General features: G+C 32.8%; 1 non-coding gene across 1 annotated transcript; it reads right to left on the minus strand.

The window, feature by feature from the left end:
• Window positions 1-11633: 11633 nt before the first annotated feature.
• Window positions 11634-11740, minus strand: LOC118348092. Its single transcript, XR_004801238.1, has one exon. It is a non-coding gene; the product is annotated as a small nucleolar RNA R71 (small nucleolar RNA).
• Between the last annotated feature and the right edge of the window lie 15666 nt (window positions 11741-27406).

Here is a 27406-nt window from a genome sequence, read left to right on the forward strand (position 1 = left end):
TTCTAGCTAAAATTTGGACTTAGCAATGGCCAACGCTCCTAGGACAACACCCTTTCTATGCATGGAGAGGAATATGGGAGGCTAAAAATAAGCTGAAAGGAGGGTGAACAATGGGAGATCAATTAACATATGGTCTGATAACTAGATACCAGGTTTCAAGCCATTGAGCTACAACTTAAGGGAGTCTGAACATTCCCATATGGATGCCACAATTACATATCTCATTGACCACACTGCCAAGTGGTGGGATTTGGAAAAAATTAGAAAGCTATTTCAACCATAGGTAGCAGCAAAGATCTTGAAGATTGGGCTTGGCATAGGAGAACATGCAAACAAACTAGTATGGCGAGAAGCAAAAGCTGCCAAATACAATGTAAGGAGTGCCTATAGGTTCTTCAAAGAAAGGGGTCAGAAAAATAATGAAGGGGAAAGCTCAATCGCAAGTAGACAAAGGGGGGTGTGGAAGGCAATATGGAAGATCTCATCTCTAGAATAGGCACTGGAGCATGCTATTTCACTGCTTAAGCTGCATCAGAAAAATGAAGACAAAGCTAGAGAAGAAAGCAAAATCTCCAATTGGATGGAAAAAGCCATCACCGGGAGTGCTGAAACTTAATGTTGATGGGGCTATCTTCCAAGACTATTTACAAATTCATCACCGGTTTACTCACCAAATGCAAAATTTGATTTGCAAAAAAAAAAGAAATATTTTTTTTATCATAAATTTCATCATGTCAGCATTGTAACGTATGTGTCATCCACATTTGCTTGTAAATATAATTTTTTCAAATGATATTAATGTTTTGACATTTTTATCACTATGATAAGTCTGTGTTTATGTACTAATTTATAAGGTACCAAAACAACCAAAAATCAACCCTGTCTAGTGTATTTAGGTTCATTAATGTCACATATTCGCCTTTCAAAATAGACAACTTGGTCCTTTTTTCATTAACTGTAATATAAGTTAGCTTTTGAAATTTGATACGATATAAAACAAACTTTTTTATTTTTAAACAAGCATTTCATTAACATAAAATGATAAGGTATATGAGGAGGGGATGAGGTTCTCCAACACATACCTCCATTACAATAAAAGCATTGCAAAAAAAAAAAAAAAAAAGGGATAAAAGTTCAATCCCCGCGCATTCTCCACAAAGAGAGTATTGCTTAAATGACGGTTTTTTACAAGGAAAACACTAATTTGCCTTCCACTTTGACTGCTCAAAGTGACCGCTTGACTTTTGTTTTTTTTACTTAGTAATTAAGAAAGTGATTTTAAGTGTATTGATGCATTTTTTTTATTTTTTAAAAATATTTAAATATATTAAAAAAATATAAAAAGAAAAAAAATAGCTGACAGTACGCCCAGCGATAAAGATGAAGCGGCAGAGTAGCCCCACCTTTTTGACAATCTATTGTGTGAACTGTAAAATCGAAAACTCAGTTACTTTCCTCTTCTTTCACCCGCCGGTGAATCTCATTTTCATTTTAGTGGATACCTAAAGAATTATTGCCACCTTATCATTTTAACTTTTAGGTCTCATTTGAATAGTGAGACTAAATTAGATGATTTGTAAATAGTAATAAAATGATGTGTGATAATAGTGAAATTTTTTAAGTTGAGATGTTTTATGGAGTTGTAGAAAATGAGAGATAAAAAATTGAATAAAATTTTATGAAGTTAAGAAATTTTTAGAATATAATTTTTTAATATAATTTTTATTTTAGAATTTAAAAAAGTTGAATTGTTTTTTGTGTTTTTTTAGAAGTTTGAAAAAGTTGTAATGATTAGATAAAAAGTTGAAGATTTGAAATTGAAAAATATTTGTGTTTGCAATTTTTGGATATTAAGATTAAATGAGATAAGAGGCGTTTCCTATCCAAACCAGACCTTAAGCACACCAAGCATGAGGAATTTAGGAAGAGAGCTGCTAAGGACTGGACTCGGTGAGTTACCCATTTTTACATCTTCCAATATTAGTCTGACACGTGTATTTCTTAAGAAGTTTACAATAGAATTGGGTGTAGAAAAAAAAAATGCATGTAAAGTCTCTCTCTCTCTCTCTCTCTCTCTCTCAAGTTGAAGGCCACTATAGATCTCCCTCATCGAAATTGATGGATAGAGCTCGTGATCTCCTCGAAACCGAACGATAGATCTCATGTACTAAGCAGGCTCTTACAATTAGGGCTTTGTCGAAGGCTGAATTAGGGATAAAGGGAGAGGGTTTTGTCGGGAGGGGGGGGGAGAGAGAAGGGAGAAGAGAGGGAGTAAGGAGGAGGAGAAAGGAAGAGAAGGGTTCTGTCGGGGAGCTGGAGGGTTCTATCGAAGGCTCAATTAGATCTCATTTGGTTATACATATGAGATGAGATAAAAGTTGAAAGTTAAATAAAATATTGTTAGAATATAACTTTTTAATATTATTTTTATTTTGAGATTTGAAAAAGTTGAATTGTTTATTATATTTTATGTATGAATTTAAAAAAATTATAATGATTATATGAAATGAGATGAGATCTTATCTTGGTAACCAAGCTAGGCCTCAATAAAACGCACACATAATTTACTGTTATAAATCACTTACGTGTTCAAAGATAATTTAGGGGTGTAAAACAAATAAAAACGAAAGCTCTTGTTTGAAGATAAACTCATTTAGTAAATGGATATGCCCATGAATAAAATTGAGGAAAACAACTGTCAATATGTGATGAAGGATTCAAGGATGCTATCCCCTTCAACAGAAATTTGGCTTAAATCACGTCTTTTCAAGTGATCTGAATGAAATCTCGTAATTTAACTCAAGTATCTTGTGAAATTTTGAATTTAATATCTTTTAATAATCAAAAAATCGTCCCAACTTTCTAACACTCTACATTCTATATTATTTTTAATTTTTATTATTTTATTAAATATTTATTATATGAATAATGAATAGAAAATTTAAAATAATTTAAAAGGATTAAATTCAAAAAAAAATTTAAAAAAAAATTAAAATTTAAAAAATTTTTAAAAATATAAAATGTGAAGTGTAGTAAAAGTTGTATAGCAAAGCTCATAATACAATTCAGGTTGAACTCTAGGGTTAAATATTAATTAATTTTTAACTTTTCAATGCACGTGCTTTCAACTTCAGTCAATTTACTAATTTTTCTATTAGTAAATCAATAACAATGTATGTTACTTACGCCACGTCAACGCTAATGATGGATTACGACTTAAGCAATATACGATGCAATTGCCTAGGTCCTACCAATGACCACAGCCATAGTTATTTTTAAAAATTTTAATTTTTTCACACGTGACTCTAAGGTTTGATTTTGTTTCACAAAATTTTGAAATCATCTCGTCACAGCTCAACATCTAAATATAATTCAAACATAAATATTTTTCAATTTTAAATTTTTAAAATTTTTATCTAATCATTATAACTTTTTATAAAATTTCAAACAAAATACAAAAAAATTAAACTTTTTTAAATCTCAAATCTAAAAAAAATTATATTCTAACCATCTTTTAATTTTATAATTTTTTATTTAAATTTTTCTCTATTTTTTTTTAAAATTCTAAAATCTTAAATCAAATCATTTCATTATTATTCACAAATTATTTTATTATTATTTATAGATTTCTCATATTTAAAAGAGACGTATGTGATTTCGATATTTAATATTTTAATACTTAACTCTAAATCTTTTATTTTTTAAATAATAAGTTTGTTACTGTACAAGCATTGACAATATTAATATTTAATACAACAAGTATTGTTATTGCAACCATTATTAATTTATTACCATTAACCATACCAACCTCACTGTCCAACTACAAACACCAGACATTGATCCCTGCAAATTCAAACCTTATTAAACGTTTTTTCAAATCGTTGGTACAATCACAACCAAAATAAAATTATAGTTTTACAGCTTTGAGGAAGAGTCAAACACGTGAATCGTGGGGTTTTTGAACTCCATCTTCCAAGATCAAATTTTTATAGAGTCGAGCTACTTTGTCGTCTCTACTTGACTTTTAGTTAATTTTTAATTTTTTAATTTATATTTTTTTAATATTTATATTTTTTAATATTTATAAAAATTAAAAAAATATACTTATATATTTAAAATTATTTTTTTAATTATTAAATAAAAATAAATAATAAAATAAAATAAATAAATTTTGACCGAACGGTCAAATGGAGTGGTATAACTTGAGAGGTAAAGTACCTTTTTCCTTCCTAAAATTGCCCATCGGCGCTCCATGTCATCAATCCCCAACTTGAACCCCACGGCCACCATCTCCAAAAAGCTCTTCTGGCCGTCGGATGTTCATTCCCGCTCGATCCTACCGACAGGAACAGGCCCCCCTCCTCCCTGGCTAACTCAAATTCAAGTTTTTAATATGACATAGAATTTATTTTTACTTATTTTATTCACATCCAATCCAATCCTCGCATTGAATTATTTATATATTTTTTATATAATAATAAAATAATAATAATTTATTTTTTTAAAAAAATTCTAAATTATTATATTTTATCATTTTATTGATTATAAAAAAATTTTATTTACAATCTCATTTAAAGATTATATATGCAGATCTTTTATTAAATGAAAAAAAATATCATTTTAGAAGAGATATTTTAATAATTTTAAAAAATTTTAAAAATAAAATTATCTAAACTTACATTACAGTCCCCATTTAAGAACTATACATAACATTCCTCTTGATTATATATTAATTAGTAATAATATTATAATTCTTAAAAAATTGCTCCAATCAAATCATGGTAGAAAGTAAGAAAAAAATATTTTTTATTCATTTTGATCATGCTATAATAACTATCAAATTTGACACACAACATTAACTTATTGTAGCAAAAATTTATCAATTTTTATATTTATATAATCCAATGCAATACATTTTAAAACTCTATTAGTCAAACAATCTATTAAATTTATATTTGTATAATCTAATAAGAGTGCTCTTAGTGCATCACGTAGCACTAGAAAAGGTCTCGTCAATAATTTGTTGGCCCGAAGACCATCATGGCATTGCTACGACTTTTACTTACCAAAATACCCTCGTTAAACTTGGGCGTACTTTTGACCTTAGGTTACATATAACAATGTTTTAAGGTTAATATCTTCCTATAATTATACTTTATTCCCAAACTACCCACTTCTTATATTTTGTTTTTTGTTTTTTTTTATGTTCAAAATATAAGTGATAATTAGGTAGCTTATAATTATTATACTTGGAAGCTTATTATTTTTCATAAGTTTTAAAGTACACGATAATAATATTAGAATTTATTCATTTTAAATAAATAATAACTTGAATAAATATATTACTTATGATTTAATAATTTTAATTTAAGAGACAATTGATACGAATGATCCTTTATTAATTATAATTTTTGGGTCTATGCAATTTCCGAAGCATCCCTTCGATCAATGGAGAGCCTCGGCGCTTCCCCTTTCTTCTATAATTTTTCTCATACTCATATTTATTATAGTTGAAATTTAAAAAAATGTCACCATTGATATAATTCAGTTTTTTTTAAATGAAAATTTTTGAAAATATGATTTTTTAAATATTATTATTACAAAAGTACTGATTTTAAAAATATCATGGTTTAGAGAGATAAATAGTTTTAAAATAAAATTGTTACATATGAAAAACGGGTACAACAAATAATTAAATAACAACGAAAATGTGAAAAAAAAAAATAAGTTGAAATTTTTTTTCAGGTCTTCTTTCGAGATACAAAAAGTAGTAGTTAAAGACGTACAAAGAAATCAGTACAATAGAAAAATAAAATAAAATAAAAATTAGGGAGTACTGTGATGTAGGAGCTTTGGAAGAATTAGTAAAATTTAGAAAAAATTAAAAAAAAGAAGAAGATGATTTTTAACTAAAATTTAGGAAAAAATCTGTCCATCCATATATTATTGGCCATGGCTAATTATGGTTCCGGTTTAATAATCATGATGGTAAACTACAGAATCCTACTTCTATTGGATGAATTTCATCATGCTATACTTCTTCTCGGCCGACACCAAACAACAATAGGGGGAAATGTTTATTTATTTATTTATTTTTTCCTCTTACGAAAGTTATAATTGGGCATTCACAAGACCCACATCATAAAGTTTTGTCGATGGAGATTACTAGTTCAGCACATCAAGATTTAGGTCCTGTTTAGATCTAAAAATACTCTCAATACATCTTATTTTTTCTCGTCTCATTATTATAATTTTTTTAAATTTTCATATAAAATATAATAAATAATTCAATTTTTTTCAAATCTCAAAACAATAATAATATTAAAAAATAATTTTTTATTCAATTCATCTAAAACTATCTCATCACATCTCATTTCACTATCCAAACCAGCCCAACGTTAGATAAAATTTTGAGGCATGTGAAGTTTTTGCAACTTACGATTTTGTTCATTTTAATATTGCACGTACAACCCACCCAACATTTTTTTTTTTTTTACCTATTTTTCAAGCATCATAGCAATAATACAAGATTGGGTATAGTTTAATATTTATAATGAAGTAATTAATACCTCCTAAGGTTTTTGTTAATTTTATTATTTTGAAATTTTCAGCAATGACGTTTTAAGAAATGTGGGATATATATATGCACATTGATAAAAATAGGCGAGTTTGAGCTTTAAATTGAAGAATTTAGGTAAAGTTTTGACTGTAATTTGTAAAACAAATGTTGTAGTTTGAGAATAACTTGAAAAACTATGAAAGTTTAGGGATACAAAATAAAATTTCAATCTTAAAAGAAAGATAGTGATCATATAAAATATAAATGACCTTATAATGGACTTATCTTTTGAAGATATAATCAGTTAAATTACATTATATATAAATTACCATATGTACTATAGTAATCATTAGTCCAAAGATTATGAGAAAAGGAGTAATAATTAAGCAAAAGAATGAGAGAGTTTTCTTACACCATCGAATATAAATATAAAAACAAATAAATTAATAAAATCGAATTATTAACTGTATAGAACGAAGTACATTACTTTTTTAATCTATATTTTTATATTTTTTCTCACGTGTGAGCCATATATTGAATATATAATTTAACGATGAAAATTGACAATGTTAGGACATAATTGTAATATTGGAAACTACTTGGGTCATTTGCTTGCAAAAACACTTGTATACTATGTTCGTTGGTATATATGGATACGGTATTTGAAGAGGTAGATAGGGAAGACAACGTAGTCGGCAAGGGCATTAAAAAGATGCACAGGGCAGCAGAGAAATGCACGTTAAAACGCACCCACCCACCCCGCACTGCCGCGCATACAACTCACGCTTACACAGTCATAACTCACAATGAAAAAAACAAAAGAAAGAAAACAATGGGTACCTTATCATTATAATTTTTTTAAATTTTTATATAAAATATAATAAATAATTTAAATTTTTTAAATTTTAAAATAATAATAATATTAAAAAATAATATTTAATTTAATTTTTAATTTTCATCTAAAATAACCTCATCTTATTTTATCTTCTAAACGGAACCGAACCTTAGTCAAACCTTTCCATGGCTGCAGCCTGCAGGGATCGAGACTCGGCGTTTCTCTCTGCATATTGCCACGTTTCCCCTAATTCTCTGCTCGCTGCTATAAGTACCACTGCTCTCCTCAAACCTTTCCCCACACCCCGCTCACAACCAATGTCACATAAAGCCACTGCTTCCCGTTGATGTTATAAAAAGAAAAGAAAAAAGTATGGAAGAATCTATTAAGCTCAGGAGGGATAGCGCCATGGAGTAATAGCACTGGCTTTTGATTCTTCTGTTCTGTAGCGCTATCCATCCTGAGTTTCACCGGTTCTTCTTGCTCTCTCTCTCTCTCTCTATCCGTCCTGGCCTTCTGCAGGTGCAGCGGCAAGCTAGCAGTCTTTACCAAAGAGATCAACGAGAGAATGTTCATGTGGTAAGCAGTAGTACTGGTACTTCATCTTTTTACATGCCCATTCATGCTTTTTCCTCTTCGATCTAATGTACGATGCCTTTTGTGTTTGAGGAGCTAGCTAGCCGGATGAAGTTTTTGTCATTTCTATTTAGTTTGAGAATAAAGGTAAAGAACATATCATGTAGAAACAAGATAAAATGGGAGTTGGCAGCTTGAGACAAAATGAGATCAAATCGATCAGGGTCTGCGCTTGATCTAATATTCATTGACCAGCTGCCAGTTTTTAAGACCATATTTGTCGTAAATAACAACGATCATGGACATATTTTTAAGATTTAAAGAATGGAAGACATACCCTTTTCACATTTTAGCATATATATATACAATGATGCCTGGCTAGCTGTTGATCATCGACATCTTGAGTTTTCATGACAAATTTATTTGGGAATCCAAACAGAAAGAGATGGGAAGAGAGAGAGAGAGAGAGAGAGAGAAAGAAGGAAAAAGTATTGGTGTGTATCTGTCTGCTAAAGTTTAAATATGTGCATAAAATTATGTTTCTGGCCTCAATCGTCCATTAATATCACATGCAATTGCAGGGAGTAAGGGCTGTTGTACGTTGACTAAACTTTCCAACTGAGTGGTGTGGCCGGCGTTGCATCTTATGCCCCCAAATTCGAGCTTTTCTGATATTTTATAATTTTATTCCATCTTCTTCAGGTACTGAGACGTCCACCCTTCCTTTGCCGCTTCCACTAATATTATGTCACTCAGCACAGTATCTTCTTCCTCTTCTTCTTTTTAATATATATATATATATATATAATATTACAGATATATGTATTTTCTAACAAAAATTTTATTATGTGTATTTATTTTTACGTATTCTACTAATGTAATTGACTACGTATTAAAAAAATAAATGCAACCAATCACATCAATAAAGTGTACAAGAAGTATACAAAACTTACTCTATTTAACAAAACTCATTTTATAAAAGAAAAAATACTATTTAGTCCTCACTATATTACTGCTTAAAGTTATAATTTAATATTTAATTTTTTTAATTTAATTAATAATTAAAAAAGTGATTATTAGAAAAATTGTATGTATTTTTAATTTTTTGTTAAAAATGTTAAAAAGTTATTTAAAAATAATAATAAAAAAATAAACTATAAATTTATGCTAGCTTTACGCCAGCGATAAGTGCTGAGCGGTCCGTTAGCACCACCCTTTATAAAAAGGTTTGATTATATATTTGGGAGGTATTTTCTGGACTCTCTAGAGTGATCGAATCACCCTTTGGTTTTGAGGAAGCCAGTTAACGATTATTCCACAAATTCTAACTTAGGTCCATGGAATTGGGAGCTTCTGCAAATTTCATGTGAAAATCCCTGAAATTAATTTAAAAAAAAATAAGATAGAAAGAAAGAAAAGAAAAGAAAAGAAAAGAGTTTATATAAGAGAGTGAGATTCTGAGAAACAAATGTATCCTGTCAATTTGTTGAGATGGTTGGATTCAGAGATAAATAGAGATGGTTTTAGATTAGTTAAATAAAATATTATTTTTAATATTATTATAGTTTTGAGATTTGTAAATATTGAATTGTTTAATATATTTTGTGTGAAAATTTAAAAAATTATAATAATGAGATGAGATAAATTGACGTGAGTTTCAAATCAAAACAATGGCTTAATGCTTTTTCTTTAAATTGAAGTCTACCTGTCAATTTACTTTATTTGTATATCAATTTTTTTTTAAACGTAGGTGTAAATAATAACTTTCATATTATTATAAGATAACCCTCCTCCCATTTCTTAAAAAATGCAATTTGATTTTCTTTTTAATAGAAAATGCAATCTTGATATTAATCACAATGTTGTCCATCAGCCATTACAATAGATTGAATACAAACAGCCACACAATCTATAACTATTAATTCATTTTCTAACAGCACAACTTTCCTGGCTAGTTGATGAACAACACTATTTAACTCCCTCCTCATGCTGAGTTTTCCAAGTAGGATTACCAAGAAGAGTTCTTATGTCTGAACAAAAGAAGTTAAGCTTCCCTGCCTTGGCCTCCAACGATGAAGTTGCTTGGACCACCTGACTAGAACTACCTTCAAAAATTAAGTAATCTAGGCCAAGATCTTGACAAAATAAAATAATAGTGATTAAGCTCATGGCTTCAACAATTGAAGGATCAACACAATAAAACATAGGCTTCATCAAACTTGCAAGAACTAAACCAAAACAATCTCTTAGCACCTAATGTGGGAATTTATTTCACACATTTTCTTAGTCTTAATTATTTTGATTCAGAGTGTTTTGTATGTAGTCATTGAACTTTAGATATGATTTGAGTATGGTTGTATTGAATACCTTTTGTTAATTGCAATTGAATGATTTCGATTTTCATTCTTGTAACTTACTGGTCATGAATTGTATGCTTAAGATGTTGAATGAAGTAATGAAAGTTGAAATTCAATATTAGTTTGTGAATTCATCAAACCTTGGCAGTGTAGTTTAGAAATAAATACACACCCTTGTGACCTACATTCAAGAATTCCACAGAGCATAATGAATTTATATTAATTTCTGTAATCATGACAGTAGACATAGGATTAATATATGTATAGGTATTATACCTTGAAAAAGGATATCACATAAAAAAAATAAAATGAAATTCAGTCATTGTAATTAGCAAAACATTAATGAAAGCAATCATGTTTAAACTCATTTAAGGAATTCAATTAATGAAATCCAAGCCCTATGAACCTTTCATATTTGCTTTTTCAGGTTGAGAATTTGCAGTAAGTCACATCAATTTGGGATCGTCTAAATAATATAGAAAATTTTATAAATTGGTACTTGAATCTCTTCATTGTGGAAACGATATTCTTTGTGCCTTGTTCTACTTGTCACGACCCATGCACTTGTGGTAGAGTCTAGGGATCACCAAGTTTTTGGCGTCATTGTCGAGATGATTGTTTTCAACATTAATACAAATAAATTTCTGTATTAATTTAGACTGCATTGTTCTGTTTTGTTATTCATTTATTCATTTAGACGGACCCCACCATCTCGAGGCCAAATTCCATTGTTTTCTAGAGGTTTCAGGCTGTTTTGTGTTTCTGTTTGTCAATTTATATTTTCTGTATTTAGTGTATGCCATGTAACTATGAGCTAATTGAGTTATATATATATATATATATATATCCATAAATTGAGAGAACCCTACATACACTAAGGACAAAACAAAGATTGGAGCTAGAGCAAGAACAAGCAGTAGCCATGGCAGATAACCAGAATCAGATGGTGTTGCGTGACTATGCCGTGCTGAATGTCAATGGTGCTCAACCTAGCATTGTGAGACCTATCGTTAATGCTAATAACTTTGAGATTAAGCCTGGTCTCATCCAGATTTTGTAGCCGGAGCAGTTTGGTGGAGGACCTGTTGAGGATCCACATGCACACCTTGCCAATTTCTTTGAGATTTGTGATATAATTAAGATGAATGGAGTTAGTGATGATGTTATTTGGCTATGAATTTTTCCATTTTTTATAAAGGATAAAGCCAAGACTTGGTTGAATTCCAAAGCGTCTATCTCTTTCACCACTTAGAATGTCTTGTCACAAGCTTTTCTGAGTAAGTATTTCCCCCCAGGACAGACTGCCAAACTTGGAAATGATATTACCAGTTTTGTTTAGTTTGATGGTGACTCTTTGTATGAAGTCTGTGAGAGATTTAAAGAATTGCAGAGGAAGTGTCCACATCATGGTCTTCCTAATTGGCTGATTGACAAACTTTCTATAATAAATTAACACATTTAGTAAGGATTACCATAGATGCAGCTGCAGGAGGTAATTTAATGAGTAAGTCAACATAAGAGGCATATGAGTTGTTAGAAGAAATGACCTCTAACAATTATCAATGGTTTAATGAAATAGGTATGCCTAAGAAAATTCCAGGTATGTATGATGTAGATGTCATAAACATGTTGAATGTCAAGGTTGATTCTTTGGTAAAAATGTTCGATAAGTTGGGTAATGTGAATTTTTGTTTCTAGTTCTGTTTTGAGTTGTGATTGTTGTGGAGGAGCTTACATAATTTCTGATTGTATGCATGTAGAGCAAGCCCAATTTGTGTCTAATTTTAACAGGCAACAGCACCAGAACAACTCTTATTCCAACACATACAACCTAAGCTGGAGGAATCATCCTAACTTTTCATAAAAAGATCAAGGTAACCAAGGTAGCAATTCTAGACCTTTCCATCCTCCTAGTTTCCAACCAAGATCATCCCAACCAGAAAGTAAGCAGCCTTAAGAGATAGCTATTGAGAAGTTAACCAATGCCAGTTTAGAGAGATTTGAGAGACTAGAAGCAAAGTTTGACCTATTGGCGAGTTCCAATATAAATGTGGAGATGCAATTGGGGTAGTTAGCCAATTCCATCAATTCTCGTGGACAGAGAAATTTTCCTAGTAAGACAGAGGTCAACTTGAAGGAGCATTGCAAGACAGTCACCTTGAGAAGTGGTAAGCAACTTGGTCAGGTAAGTGGTGAGACTGTAGTTGGTGATGAAGTAGAACATGAAGAGATGAGCAAGAAGGTCGATGAAGAAGTTGATGACCTAGCCAAGACACCATCCCAACTACTATTAGTCGAACCTTATGTAACTCCTAATCATTTTCCTCAAAGGCTTAAGTAGAATAAAATTGATCAACAATCTGAGAATTTTTTGAAAGTGTTTAGGCAGTTTCACATTAATATTCCTTTTGTAGATGCCTTAGCACAGATTTATGCCTATACAAAGTTCCTAAAAGAGATCATGTCCAAGAATAGGAAATTGGAGAATTTTGAGACCATTGCCTTGACGGAGGAATGTAGTGCCATTATCCAGAATAAGCTTCCACCAAAGCTAAGAGATTCATAGAGTTTTTCTATCCCTTGTACTATGGGAGATGTTAATTTTTCTAAAATTTTGTGTGATGTTATTTTTTCTATCCCTTGTTTCACTAATGTCTATATCTGTGTCTAGGAAGCTTGAATTAAAGGAGTTGAAGCCTACTACCATCTCTTTGCAGCTAGCTGACCGATTGGTGAAATATCCTTAAGGTGTTCTTGAAAATGTGTGATCAAGGTAAAGAAGTTTATCATTCTAGTTGATTTTATTGTGTTGGAGATGGAAGAAGGCACCGAGATCCCTATCATTTTAGGCGGCCTTTTCTAACTACAGCTGGAGCTGTCATAGATGTTAAGAATGGTTGGCTGACTTTGAAGGTTGGTGAAGAAGAGGTAGAGTTTAATTTCTTTGAAGCTGCTAAATATCCTTCTTTTACTGATCATGTTTATTGAGTTGATGCTGTAGATGAGTCTACCATAGAGATTTTAAGGGCTGGAAATACTAAAGAACCTCTTGAGACTTGTTTAGTGAGTGCAGAGACAAGTAAAGATGATAATTTGGAAGTTGCAGAAGTAGTATGTGCATTAGAGGCTACATGTCCTATGCCGAAGCAGAGAGGTATTCATTTTGAGGATCTAGGCAAATGTAAGTCATTCCCTCCCCTTTCTAATGTGCAAGCACCAGTTTTGGAGTTGAAGCCATTTCCCTCACATTTCAGGTATGCTTTTTTATGTGAGAATAATACTTTGCCTGTGATTGTGAGTTCTTTTTTGTCTAATGATCAACTTGACAAATTGATGTGTATTTTGAGATTGTGAAAAAAAACTATAGGATGGATTATATCAGACCTTAGAGGATTTATCCCTTCATTGTGTATGCATAGAATTCTGATGGAGGATAACCATAAACCTGTTGTTGAAAATCAGAGATGGTTTAATCCTGACATAAAAGAAGTAGTTAGGGTTGAAGTTCTTAAATGGCTAGATGCAAGGATTATTTATCTTATATCTGATAGTTCATGGATTAGTCCAGTGCATGTAGTACCTAAAAAGGGTGTGATGACTGTGGTGTATAATGAAGATAATGAATTAATTCCCACTAGGACAGTAACTGGGTGGAGAGTCTGCATAAATTATAGGAAACTTAATAGTGTTACCCATAAGGATCATTTTCCTTTACCTTATCTTGATTAGGTGCTTGAGAGACTTGTTGGGTATGCATATTACTGTTTTCTAGATGGTTATTCAGGGTATAACCAGATTCCTATATCCCCCGAAGACCAATAAAAGACCACCTTCACTTGTCCTTATGGTACTTTGCATTCCGTAGGATGCCTTTTGATTTGTGTAATGCACCTGCTACATTCCATTAATGTTGCATGATGACTATTTTATCTTATTTTGTTGAAAAGATTATGGAGGTTTTCATGGATGATTTTTCTGTTTTTGGATCTTATTTTGATAGTTATTTAGATAACTTGTCTCGAGTTTTGTAGTGATGTGAGGGAACCAAGTTAGTCTTGAATTGAGAGAAATTTCATTTTATGGTGCAGGAAGGTATTGTTTTAAACTAAAACATTTTAGCGAGGTATTGAGGTGGATCGAGCCAAAATATAAATTATTAAAAAACTGCCATCACCTACCAATGTTAAGGGAGTTAGAAGTTTCCTTGGTCATGCAGGATTTTACCAGCGCTTTATTAAAGATTTTTCTAAAATTTCTAAACCTCTTTGCAATCTTTTGAATAAGGATGTTGTGTTTGATATTGATAAGGACTATTTGAATGCTTTTAACAGGTTGAAGCAAGAGTTGGTGTTAGCAACAATTATTGCAGCCCCAGATTGCAATTTGACTTTTGAGCTAATGGTTATGCTAGTGATTTCGCATTGGGTGCTGTTCTCGGCTAGAAAAAAGACAAGAAATTGCATGTTATATATTATGCTCGTAGAGTTTTAAATAATGCACAGTTGAATTATACAACTACTGAAAAAGAATTGCTTGATATTTTGTTTGCTTTTGACAAGTTTCGATCTAATCTTATAGGTTCCAAGGTGATCGTATATATAGACCATTCAACAATCAAGTATTTGATGAAAAAGAAAGATGCCAAACCACGCTTGATTCGGCAGGTGCTGTTGTTTCAAGAATTTGATATTGAGATTCGAGATAAGATAGGCATGGAGAATGTGGTGGCAGATAACTAGTCTAGATTAGAAGGGCAATCAAGAGCAGATGAGGTGCCCATTAATGAAAACTTTCCAGATGAGCAGTTGTGTTTCAGTCATCCCTTGGTATGCTAATTTGGTGAACTATTGGGTGAGTGGCATTGTCCCCCTTATTTGAGCTATCATCAAAAGAACAAGTTTTTGTGGGAAGTGAAGCATTATTTTTGAAAAAAATCGCTATTTCATAAACATTGTACAGATGAGTTGATTAGAAGATGTGTGCTCCAGGATGAGATGCAAGATATCCTTGACCATTGCCATTCCTTGGAGTGTGGTGGACATTTCAGTATGTCCAAGATAGTTGTGAAGGTATGGCAGTCTAGTTTTTACTGGCCGACCATGTATCAAGATGCTAGACAGTATGCAAGCATATGTGATAGATGTCAAAGGGTTGACAACATTTCAAAAAAGAATGAGATGCCCTTGACCAATATCCTGGAAGTTGAACTGTTTGATTTGTGGAGAATTGATTTCATGGCCCATTTCTCTATTCCTTCAACAATCAGTACATCCTGTAGCAATGGATTATGTGTCTAAATGGGTTGAAGCTACTGCAACTCAGACTAATGACTCTCGAATGGGGATGGGATTTGTGAAGAAAAATATTTTTTCGAGATTTGGTGTGACGAGAGCCATTATTATTGATGAAGACTCCTATTTTTGTAATCGGCCATTTGAGATTTTGTTGAAGAAATATGAGATTACTCATAAGGTGGAACTTTCCTATCCTCTCCAAACAAATGGGCAAGTGGAACTTGCAAATAAGGAATTGAAGTAAATTTTGGAGAAAACTGTGAGCAGTTCAAGGAAGGATTGGACGAATAAGTTAGATGATGCACTTTGGGCCTATAGGATAGCTTTCAAGACACCTTTGGGTATGTCTCCTTACAGGCTTGTCTTTGGAAAGTCTTGTCATTTACCAGTTGAATTGGAACATAGGGCCTATTGGGCAATTAAGGAGTTGGGCATGGACTTGAAAGCTGCAAGATTGTTACAGTTGAGTGAGTTTGAGGATTTTAGGTTGGATGCTTATGAAAATGCTTAGATTTACAAGAAAAATACCAAGCATTGGCATGACAGGCATCTTCAGATTAAAAACTTCAAAATTGGGCACCAGGTGTTACTTTTCGACTCAAGACTTAGCCCCGTTTGGATAGTAAAAGTGTCTCATCTCATCTCATCTCATTATTACAAATTTTTCAAATTTTCACACAAAATATAATAAACAATTCAAAATTTATTTTCAAATCCTAAAATAATAATAATATTAAAAAATAATATTATAATAATATTTTATTTTAACTTTCAGCTTTTATTTAAAACCATCTCATCTCATCTTACTATCCAAACAGAGGCTATTCCCAGGCAAGATTCGATCTAGGTGGTTTGGCCCATTCATAATAACAAAAGTGTATCCATATGGTTCTGTTGAGATGCATAGTGAGGTCACGGGTGCATTCAAGGTTAATGGGCAGCATTTAAAGCCTTATCTTGTTGGTAATGTAGTTCTTAAAATGAGTTACTTCTTGAAGAATCATACCTATGGTTGATGGTGTAGAAGTCAAGCTAATGACTATAAACAAATGTTCCTTTTGTTTTAGTTGTTATTTTTATTTAAGTTTTTTTTTTTTTGAATAATGAAGGTTTTGACACCCATTCTTTTGGTTGTGTTGTGTAGGTTCGGAAAAATCAAGCAAGAAGCTAGTTCGTGTTCAATTCAATTGGACATTCGTTGTATTCAGCCTTGCTAAAAGGGGAGTATTAGTTTTCTATTTTTCTTTCATTTCACATTGAGGACAATGTGAAAATTAAGTTTGGGGAGTGGATATTTGATTATGCTGAATGCTGGTGTTGGCTATGTTTGTTTGAGAAAGAAAATTTTGTTTCTTTGAAATTCTGGTTTGTTCACATTCATGCAAGTTAATTGGTGATCATATCCATGTCTTCCAAACCAGATTTTTATGTGAAAGATTAGGAGAAATGAACCTACATTTGCACTTGTGTGAGACTTATTTAGGATCAACATTACACTTTTGGGTTCTTTATTGTGTTAAGCATTGCATTTTTTATTTAGGATATGCAATATCCTATAAAGCAAGATTAAGCATACTTGTTTTCTTTAGGATTATTGAAGAACACTTTTTCTTACAAAGTTGTATTAGTTGTGTGACTATGCATAAAAGATGAGTGTGATGCTTTTCTTGTAATTATTCCCTTTGATCTAGTCCTAAACAGGGTTTAAGTAAATAGACTGATAATGAATAGATAGTTGAATAAATAAATGTGTATGAAGTTCTATCTACTCTAATGTTTTGAGTTGCTTAGTAACTAGGGGTAGTCATTACCAATGTTTACTTTTACGTCAAACGACAACTTGAAATATGAGTATACAAAAGCACTTTAAGTGTGTGACTTATTGAATAACAGGATGCATCTATCACAAATGCTTGTATTCGCGTCAAAATGCGAGTGACAACTTAAAGACAGAATAAATATGCAATAATAATAATAATAATAATAATAATAATAATAATAATAATAATAATATATCTAGTTTGCTACCTTGTTTGCAGTAATGAGTATGGGTGATTGCATATTGAGTTGTTACATAATTCTATTATGTTGGTTGCATGCTAAATATGATTGAGTTTTGAATTATGTATGGATATTTGAACTAGAGAATGTGAGTATGCTTGTTTTTCCTTTGTTTGCAATTATGTACTAAGTTGAAGATTTGATGTTTGCATGATAGGTTCTTTGGGTGTGATGAGTTGAGCCTAATTATGGTTATTGTCCTTTGTTTTTGTGGTTTTTCTTTTGCTTGAGGACAAACAAACATTCAAGTTTGGGGGTATTTGATGTGAGAATTTATTTCACACATTTTCTCAATCCTAATTGTTTTGATTCAGAGTATTTTATATGTTTATTAGCTCGTTTGTCTATAATTTTAGGTGTCTTTTAAATTTATTTAATTATTAGAAATTCTTGATATTTTACAATTGTTCAATTATTGAATCAAGTTGAAATTAGGCTGAAGTGAAGAGGCAGAATTCGGGCTAGGCCAAGAGAGCAAATCCTAGTTGGGCTGGTCTAGTCAAAACATAACACTTTTCGATTTTTGAGTTTTAACTAGAGCTACAGACCTTAGTTTTAGGTATTGTTTGGCTCTTTGGAAAGCTAAGACATAGGCCTAAAACTTTTATCAATAGTACAAAACCTAGTTCTACCTTTTTGAAATTCAAAACTTAGTAGAAACGGAGAAATCCGAATCTGTTCAGAAGTTTACTGTAACCTAGACTCTGTTTTGGTTTTCAGCCTGTATCTGGAGTTCTAGAAGTCAGAATAAAGCAAGCTTAGGTAAGTTGGAAAGCTGAGAATGAGATCTAAAACTTTTACGAAGGGCCAAACTTCAAAATATGTCGTTTTGATGCTCTAACTCTAACTGGAAGTTGGGTAATAAAATCAGCCAAGAATTCCAGATTTTAGCAGTAGATATGGGGGAAATCTCTCTTTTAAAGAAAAAACAAATTTGAAAGGAGAACAGGTTTTGAATTGGTTTGATGGCCTTCAGTTATTATTGGTCAAAGATAAGATGCTAAAATTGGAAAAATAAAGACAAGTTGATGTTAAAAACTAGAGGAATGAATGAAACCAAAAAAAAAAAGGATTAAAGGAGGAGTTGTAATTTCGGAGAAGAAGAATGAAGCTCACGATTTCTACAATTACAAAGTTTTTTTTTCTTTCTCTAATTTTTAGCTGTTAAATTGTTATTAAGGATGTTGAATTTGAATTTATGTTTGAGAAATAATTGGATTGTTTTATTAGTTATGATTTGCTAGTTTTCTTACTCTAGGGCTAGGATGTAGTCATTGAATTTTGAATATAATTTGAGTATGGTTGTATTGACTACCTTTTGTTAATTACAATTGGATGATTTCGATTTTCATTTTTGCAATTTCCTGGCCATGAATTGCATGCTTAAGATGTTGAATGAAGTAACGAAAGTTGAAGTTCAATATTAGTTTGTGAATTCATCAAACCTTGGCATGTAGTTTAGAAATAAATACACACCCTTGAGACCTACATTCAAGAATTTCACAGAACATAATGAATTTATATTAATTTATGTGATCACGACAATAGACATATGATTAATATAGATATAGGTATTATACCTTAAAAGAGGATATTACATTAAAAAAAAATGAAATTCAGTCATTGTATTTAGTAAAACTTTGATGCAAGTTACCAGATTTAAACTCATTGAAGGAATTCAATTGATGAAATCCAAGCACTAGGAACCTTCATATTTGATTTTTCAGGTTAATAATTTGCAGTCAGTCACATCAATTTGGGATCGTCTAAATAATATAAGAAATTTTATAAATTGGTAATTGAATCTCCTCTTTGTGAAAACAATATTTTTTGTGTCCTGTTCTTCTTGTCACGACCCATGCACTTGTGGTAGAGTCTAGGAACCACCAGCACCAGACCAACTGCAATTTTATTATGGTCAGTATAGATAGCCACATCCCAATTCACCTTAACGCAATTAGGAGGAGGGACTTTCCAATGTAATTCAACAGGTTCTGTAATACTTCTAGTCACAGGTTGATGGTGCATTGCATACCTAAAATTCTCAATAGCTTGGATAACTCGTTGATAAATAGAAGCAGGACATTGAAAATAGTCTTCATGTATAAAAGTATTCCTTATTAACCATATACATTGAGCCAAGATAGCAAACAATACCAAGTCATGTTGCATCAATTTATCATACATATGTTCAAACATATTAAAAAAGTCTACTGCTGTGGTAGCACCTTTTTGGAGAGCTCGTGAGCCCAGAAGCCACACATCCCCTACGGAGGGGCATGTCCATAAAATATGGCATGGGGTCTCATCTTCAGCCAAACACATAGGGCATAAAGAGTTAGTAGCCATATGTCTCTAGTATAAATTGACACTAGTAGGCAAAGCATCAGTGCATGCACACCATAGGAACATCCTGACAGCATTAGTGGACATCCTGACAGCATTAGTGGTTTGCAAGGACCAAAAATTTCTCCATAAACTCCCATCCTGCCCTTGCTTAGAAGATTCACCAATAGACAATGTTAATATTTGCCTATGCAAGTGATAGGCACTCCTTAAAGAAAAGGAGCCAGTAGCAGTTCCCCTTCTTATCAACTTTTCGGCAGAAGGCATCATACTAATAGGTATCTTAAGAATTTCTTTCAAGTCAGTTTCATTAAAAGTAGCTTGAATTTCTTTGATAGGAACCAAAGTGGGTCTAATCTTAAAATCATTTACAAGTTTCAGATGGGTCAATCACAAGATCAAGAGCCAAGAAGATCAATGAAGCAATGCAAGGCCTGGTGCAATCCACTTTGGATAAAGCTTGCAAGAGCCCAACACTCAAGATGAGCTTAAAAGAAGGAAAATCAGTTTTGATCCACTTGATACGAATTGTGGAAGGCATGACTTAGAGTTATTGTTTGAGCCTATTGTTATTGAAGGCTTTCAAATTGTTAAATGACTCGTTCAAGAACCTATATTATATTAAATTCTAGACTCATTGAAGACTCAAGAACTCATATTACAAGGAGGAAAGCCACAAATGTTGTGATTTATCTTTGATAAGTTCAAAAGTTCAATTAAGAACAAGATGAGATAAACAATCACAACTTTTGTAGCGTTCCTCCTTGTAATTTGGGTTCTTGAGATGAGTTCTTCAACGGGTCTAGATTTTAATATAATCTAGGTTATTTAAACGAGTTCTCATCAGGTCTAGATTCTCCATCCATTGGCTTGATTTTGACTTTCTTGGGTGAGTTTTCAAATTGATTGTGGGTTCAAGGGATTCTATTCCCACGGGTTCATATCATTCTTTCATTACCTATTATGAGGATCAATGAGGTTAGCAACCACAACTTTCTCAAGAAGCACAGATAGAGGAGACTAGATTTTGCAAGAAAAATCCCTTGGCAGCCACTTGTCCTTCCAAACTTTGATTTGAGTACCATCACCCACTCTCCAGATAAGACCCTCATTTAATAGAGGAATGGCTTGGGAAATACTTCTCCATAAGTAAGAGGGCTTAGAACCTAACTCAGCCTGCAAGAGCATAGTGTGTGGGAAATATTTTGCTTTAAAAATACTTCTTGGAAGGGAATTAGGGTCCATAAGAAATCTCCAAGCTTGCTTGGCTAGAAGAGCTATGTTAAAGCCATGCAAGTCTTTGAAACCAAGTCTTCCATAGGTTTTTCCAACACTTAATAGCTCCTAACTTTTCCAATGAATCTTAGATTGATTATCCTAATGACCCCACCATAACTTAGCAAAAAGAGAGTGTAATTGTCTACAATGAGATTTAGGCATAAAAATCACACTCATGCTATAAGTTGGAATAGCTTGTAATGCAGCTTTAATAAGATTTTTTTTTCCAACTTGTGATAGAAACTTATTTTTCCAATTATTATGCCTCTTACCCACCCTTTCCATAATACATTGGAAGGACTCAAACGAGATCTATCAATAAAAGAGGGAATGCCTAAGTATTTGTTAAGGTTAGAATAAGCTTTTAATCTTGCCAACTCCATAATGTACTGCTTGGTTGTTGGCTTAGTATTTCTACCGAAAAATAAAGAAGTCTTGTCTCTATTAAGTTGTTGTCCTGATGCTTCTTCATTGACACCAAGAATCTGGTTTAAATTGGCTCATTCCTGCATATTAGCTTGACAAAATAGGAGTCTATCATCTGCAAAAAAATAGATGACTCATTTTGATATTTCCCTTAGCAATTGTAATACTAGTGAGAAGTTTTTGTTGTTCTGTAGCACATAGTTGAGAGCTCAATGCTCCAACACAGAAAATAAATAGGTATGGTGATAAAGGACAATTTTGCCTCAATCCCCTTTGAGGTTTAAACCTTTGCTGAGGAACATTATTCAACAAAACATAAAATGAAGAAGTAGTAACATAGTTTAAGATCAGATCAATCCACTTGGATGCAAAACCCAATTTAGCCATCACAGTTCTTAGAAATTCCCATTCTACCTTGTCATATACTTTACTCATATCCAATTTCAAAACCTTATACCCCTTGTTACCATGAAGCTGCGTGTGCATAGTGTGTAAAGTTCATAGGCATCCAAAATGTTATATGTAATTAATCTACTAGGGACAAAAGAACACTAATTTGGTAAAATAAGTGAAGGCAAAACTAATTTCAATCTTTTAGTAAGCATCTTTGTAATAATTTTGTATATAACATTATATAGACTAATTGGTCTATATTTAGAAACACTTCTTGGATTTTTAGTTTTTAGAATTAGTACCAGATATGTGAAGTTGATGGAGTCAATATTAGCATTAGAGTTTAAGAATGAAAGTACAGCACGACACACCTCACTACCAACCACAGACCAATGATCTTGGTAAAAACATGCACCATACCCATCAAGACCAGAAGCTTTGTGGGGTCCCATTTGAACGACAACAATTTTAACTTCTTCCTCAGTGAATTCCTGTAGCAAAGCATCATTCATTTTTGCAAATACTTTTGGGGTCAAAGCATTTAAACAAGCATCGATCTGAGAAGGATGAGAGGAAATAAACAAAGAATGATAGAACTTTGTAAAAGCACTGCCTATCTTGATAATATTAGTATGAGTGACCCCATGTTCATCAACCACTTGCAAAATCTTGTTCCTCCTTCTTCTTTGACTAGCTCATAGATTGTAGAACTTTGTGTTTCTGTCACTGTGTTGAAGCTGCATTTTAGCACGCTGTTTCCATTTTAGATGTAACCTTTCCTGGAGATAGCTTATTTCTCTTTGAAGTTGTTTTGATTCATCCACTAATGAAGCTATCAAATTAGTTTGAATGGCCTTTAAATTTGTGAGTTTTTCTTGCAAAGTTTAATCAGTAACTAGAGCTTTATTACGGACCCACCTTTTTAGGGATTTCATACAACTACCAAGTTTTGCTGAAATAGTGGTAAGACTACTAGAAGATAAACCTGTTTTTTGCCAAACATCTTGAACTACTTCTGTGCAATTCTCATAAGTGGGCCAATGAGCTTCATATCTGCTTGCTCTATAAGCAGGAGCAGAGTGACAAAGTCTCTTTGTTCCACAGTCAATAAGATAGGAGAGTGATCAAAAGTCATTGAAGTAAGCACCATAATCTCCCCATCCCCAATTTCATCACACCGTGCAGTAGAGGCCACTGCTTTATCAAGTTTTTCTTTGGTAAAACCATCATATGTTCTATTATTTGACCAGATAAATTTCCCTTTATAAAACCCCAGATCATTAAGCTGACAATCTTGCAAGACATCACTAAACATTGCAATATGTTTATCACTTCTCCTAGCACTACCATACTTCTCACTATGAAATAATATTTCATTGAAATCACAAAGACAACCACATTTGAGGTTGCAAAGAGTGCAGATGACGCAATATATTATAGCATTCCTCTCTCTCTCTCTCTCTCTCTCTCTAGTGATTGGGTGCCCATCAAAGCATGTGAACATCCATAAGGGTTTGGAGGATGTAGTTGCCATCCAACAATTAATGTGTCTTTGTGAAAAACTGTGTAACTCAAGTGGAATGTCATCTTTCCGCAATAATGCTAAACCACCACCACCACCACGACCAACACCATCAACAATAAATAGACAATGAAAGTCCAAGAAAATTTTCAATTTTCCAAGCTTAGTTTTGTGTACCTTAGTTAAAATTAAAAATAAAATGCTAGGCTTTTATCCTTAACCGTAAGGTTAAGGTCATGAACTGTTTGAGGGTTGCCAAGCCCTTGGCAGTTCTAACTTAAAAGGCTCATTTCTCCCATTGGGGTTGGCTGCCAGCCTCTGCTGATACATTCAAGGATGATCAAAGAGACATTTGTTGTCTTGCCATTCTCAATTTATTAGTATTAAGAGGGGCACCAGCAGGTAAAGGTTTCCTCTTATGATTAACAATAATATATGCTTGAGAAGGTACAGTCTCAGTACAAACATAATTTTGAACCTTGGTTTTTAACTTTTGCGGGAAAATATGTGGTATTGAAGCCTTCTGATTCAATGATTCCTCCAATGTCTCAAATTCAAACCCCCATCAGTGATGGGGTTAGCATTAGGATATGGGGTATCTTACATATCAGGTAGACCAATGTGCGGAGTAGGGACATACAGATCAAATGGAGCAGTTACATTAGTTGCAGTTAGGATAGTTACCTTATTAGAGGAACAACCAATCATATTCACTTTTGCAGGAATATCACCATGCCACTTGTTATTATCCTTGCCAGGAACCAATGAGGCAATCACATAACTATCATGATAGTTTCTTGAAGAATTGGATAAGGATGAATGCTCAACAGAAGGGAGATTGGATGGTTGTTTTGATCGACCACCAAGATGTTTACCCACACCTCCACGTGTAGCAGAAGCTGCAGCCCTCAACCAAGAACCATATTGCAAATTAGAAGTGATAGAATCAGAAGGACCGTATTTAACCAAACATCAACAATCAACCATGCCTGATAACACCACAAAAGAACAGAAATGTGGCAAATGTTCATATTGAAAAGACACAAAAACTTGGTGTCCCTTTAGAGATAGCACAGTCTCTCGTACAAGAGGATTCAGTAAATCAACATCAACAAGAACCCGCAGATACTTGCCCCAACCATTACCAATGGTATCCACATCCATAGGTATAGTTTTACCAATCAAGATGCCAATCCAAGTCCTAGTAATAGAATTCATACAACCAAATGACAAATTGTGTAATTGGACCCAGAAATGAGAGAGAGTAAATACCAAATCATTGGGGGAAGTAAAGCCATCAAAGAATTTCAAACATATCAAATGTTGATCAAATAGCTATGGTTGACCCTTCCAAACATTATGAAGATCTTGATCAGAACAAAATTCAAAGAGAAACAAATTGGCCCCAACTTCAATGATGTTAACTTCTAGCACAAATTTTCATATATTTACGCATAGTATGTTTAAAGGCCTCTCTGTTAATCTTCTTTTCAGCCATAATCTTACCCACTAGACAAAAGAAACCTTTGGACATAGTATGTTCAAAATCCTTCTCGACTACTACACGCCCTCTTTCTATGTGTCAGTAAGACACAATTTAGTCCACAAATTCGTAAGTTCTTCTGCCACTAAGACAACCAAATGAAAAGACGAAATACATAAGCAAGGGAAGACAACATTTTTGCACAAAACAGCCTTGCCTATGGCAAGAAAAACACATTCCACTCAAGAGTGAAGGCATAAAAATTCCTCCTCAAAGAACCAGGGGATAGCCTTGAGAGGAAACGAATATCTAGGTTTTAAGAAAACAAAGGTCGTGGTTATAAAAAAATGCAATTTGATTGATGAAGTTTTGTATGATATCTTAGAAATAGCATAGCTGCCATGTTGGCACATTAGTTACATTCTGTTGGCTGTAATTAGTTTTAGTTTTACTCTGACTTTTGATATAAATACCTCGCATGTACTTCATAATAGTGGTTAGAAAATACACAGTTTCAACACAAAACATGTGTACAAGTTCTCTCTCTTTCTCTCGTCTTCTACATTTCTCCCATACTCAACTTTTCTCTCAGAAACCTTCATGGCAGAATTCAGATTTTGTCATGGTATCAAAGAAATATGACTGGTTGTTCTTGAATTCTCCATGGATCTAACAATGGCTTCATCCTTTCATTCTTCTCAAGTCCCAATCGAAGATCTGTCTAGCCCTTATTTTCTCCATCACTAGGTGTTATGCTGGTGATAGAATGATTAAATGGAGACAATTATCATTCTTGGGCCAAATCAATGTCTAAAGCCCTAAGTGCAAAGAACACGATGAGTTTTTATCAATGGAACCCTCAAGAAACCCTCGAATGAAGAAGATACGATTTGTCAGGCATGTATTAGGTGTAATGATTTGGTTGTATAATGGACTATTAGTTCTGTTGTAAAGAATATCGGTTCAAGCATCCTGTACATTGATGTAGCGGAGGACATGTGGAGAGATTTAAATGAGTGGTTTTCATAAGAAGATCGACCATGAATTTTTCAATCGAGGAAAGCAATCAGTTCCCTAAAGCAAGAACATAAATCATTTAGTGATTATTACACAAAACTAAAATCATATTTGAATGAATTAGCTAATTTCAAGAAAAGTCCACTACTATGTTCTAGTGAAACCTTAAATTTTTTTTAAAAATACAACAAGAGAAATATGTGATGCAGTTTTTTATGGGATTGAAAGAATCTTTCAATAGTTTGGGGAGCCAAATTTTGTTGCTTGAACCCTTTCCATCCATTAACAAAGTTATCTCACTTACACTTCAAGAAGAGAAACAAAGATAGATGCTTGTCAATTCTGTCATAAATCTTGAAACGATTACTGCACCGTTGACAAAAAATAGCACCGAATCTTGAGTCCATTGTCGCGATAATGACTAAATCTAAAAAACTTGAAAATTCTTCTTCCAAACAATCTGGCTTCCGAAAAGATCGACTTATGTGAAGTCATTGTGGATACAATGGACATACCTTTGATAAATGCTGCAAAATATATGGTTTTCCACCAAGCTTCAAATCCAAGAGAGCGACAACTCATTTAGCAAATCAAACATCTTCTTCCTTTGCAAGTCAAGGAAGTAATGAGGTTGTACCGTTGACATTTGCTCAAGAGCAATGTCAGCAACTTCTTGCAATGCTTAAGCCCTCTATTGCCATCCCTCACTCTATAAATCAGACCACTTCTCTTTTACAAGAATCAAACTCCACATCTCTTTTAGCATCTGGTATTCTTCCAACTCTATAAGCTTTTCATTGTGAAAATTTTTCAGGTAAATCCACATCTTCAGCATCTTTAATTTCTTCAAACCATACACTTTGGATAATCAACACTAGAGCTACAAACCATAACTCCACTCAATTCTTTTCTTCAATCACTTATGCCATTAAATCTTCAATAAAGTTACCAAATGGTAATCTTGTCAAAGTCACACGTGTTGGGAAAGTTTCTCTTTCTAAAATAATTGGTCTTACATAGTGTTCTTTGTGTTCCATGTTTCTCATTCAATCTTATCTCACCTAACAAGTTAATCTATGATTCCTTTTATTATCTGATTTTCACTTCTAACCTTTGTTTTCTTTAGGACCTATCTACATGGACAAAGATTGCTATGGGTGAGTAAAGAACAGGTTTATATAATTTCTTGCAACAATCTTCGGTTGGTTCTTCCGTTGCTTCCTCAGTTCATCATATAATTTGTGGCACAGTAAACTAGG

This window comes from Juglans regia, chromosome 3 (genome assembly GCF_001411555.2).
Source record: "Juglans regia cultivar Chandler chromosome 3, Walnut 2.0, whole genome shotgun sequence".
NCBI classification, from domain to species: Eukaryota; Viridiplantae; Streptophyta; class Magnoliopsida; order Fagales; family Juglandaceae; genus Juglans; species Juglans regia.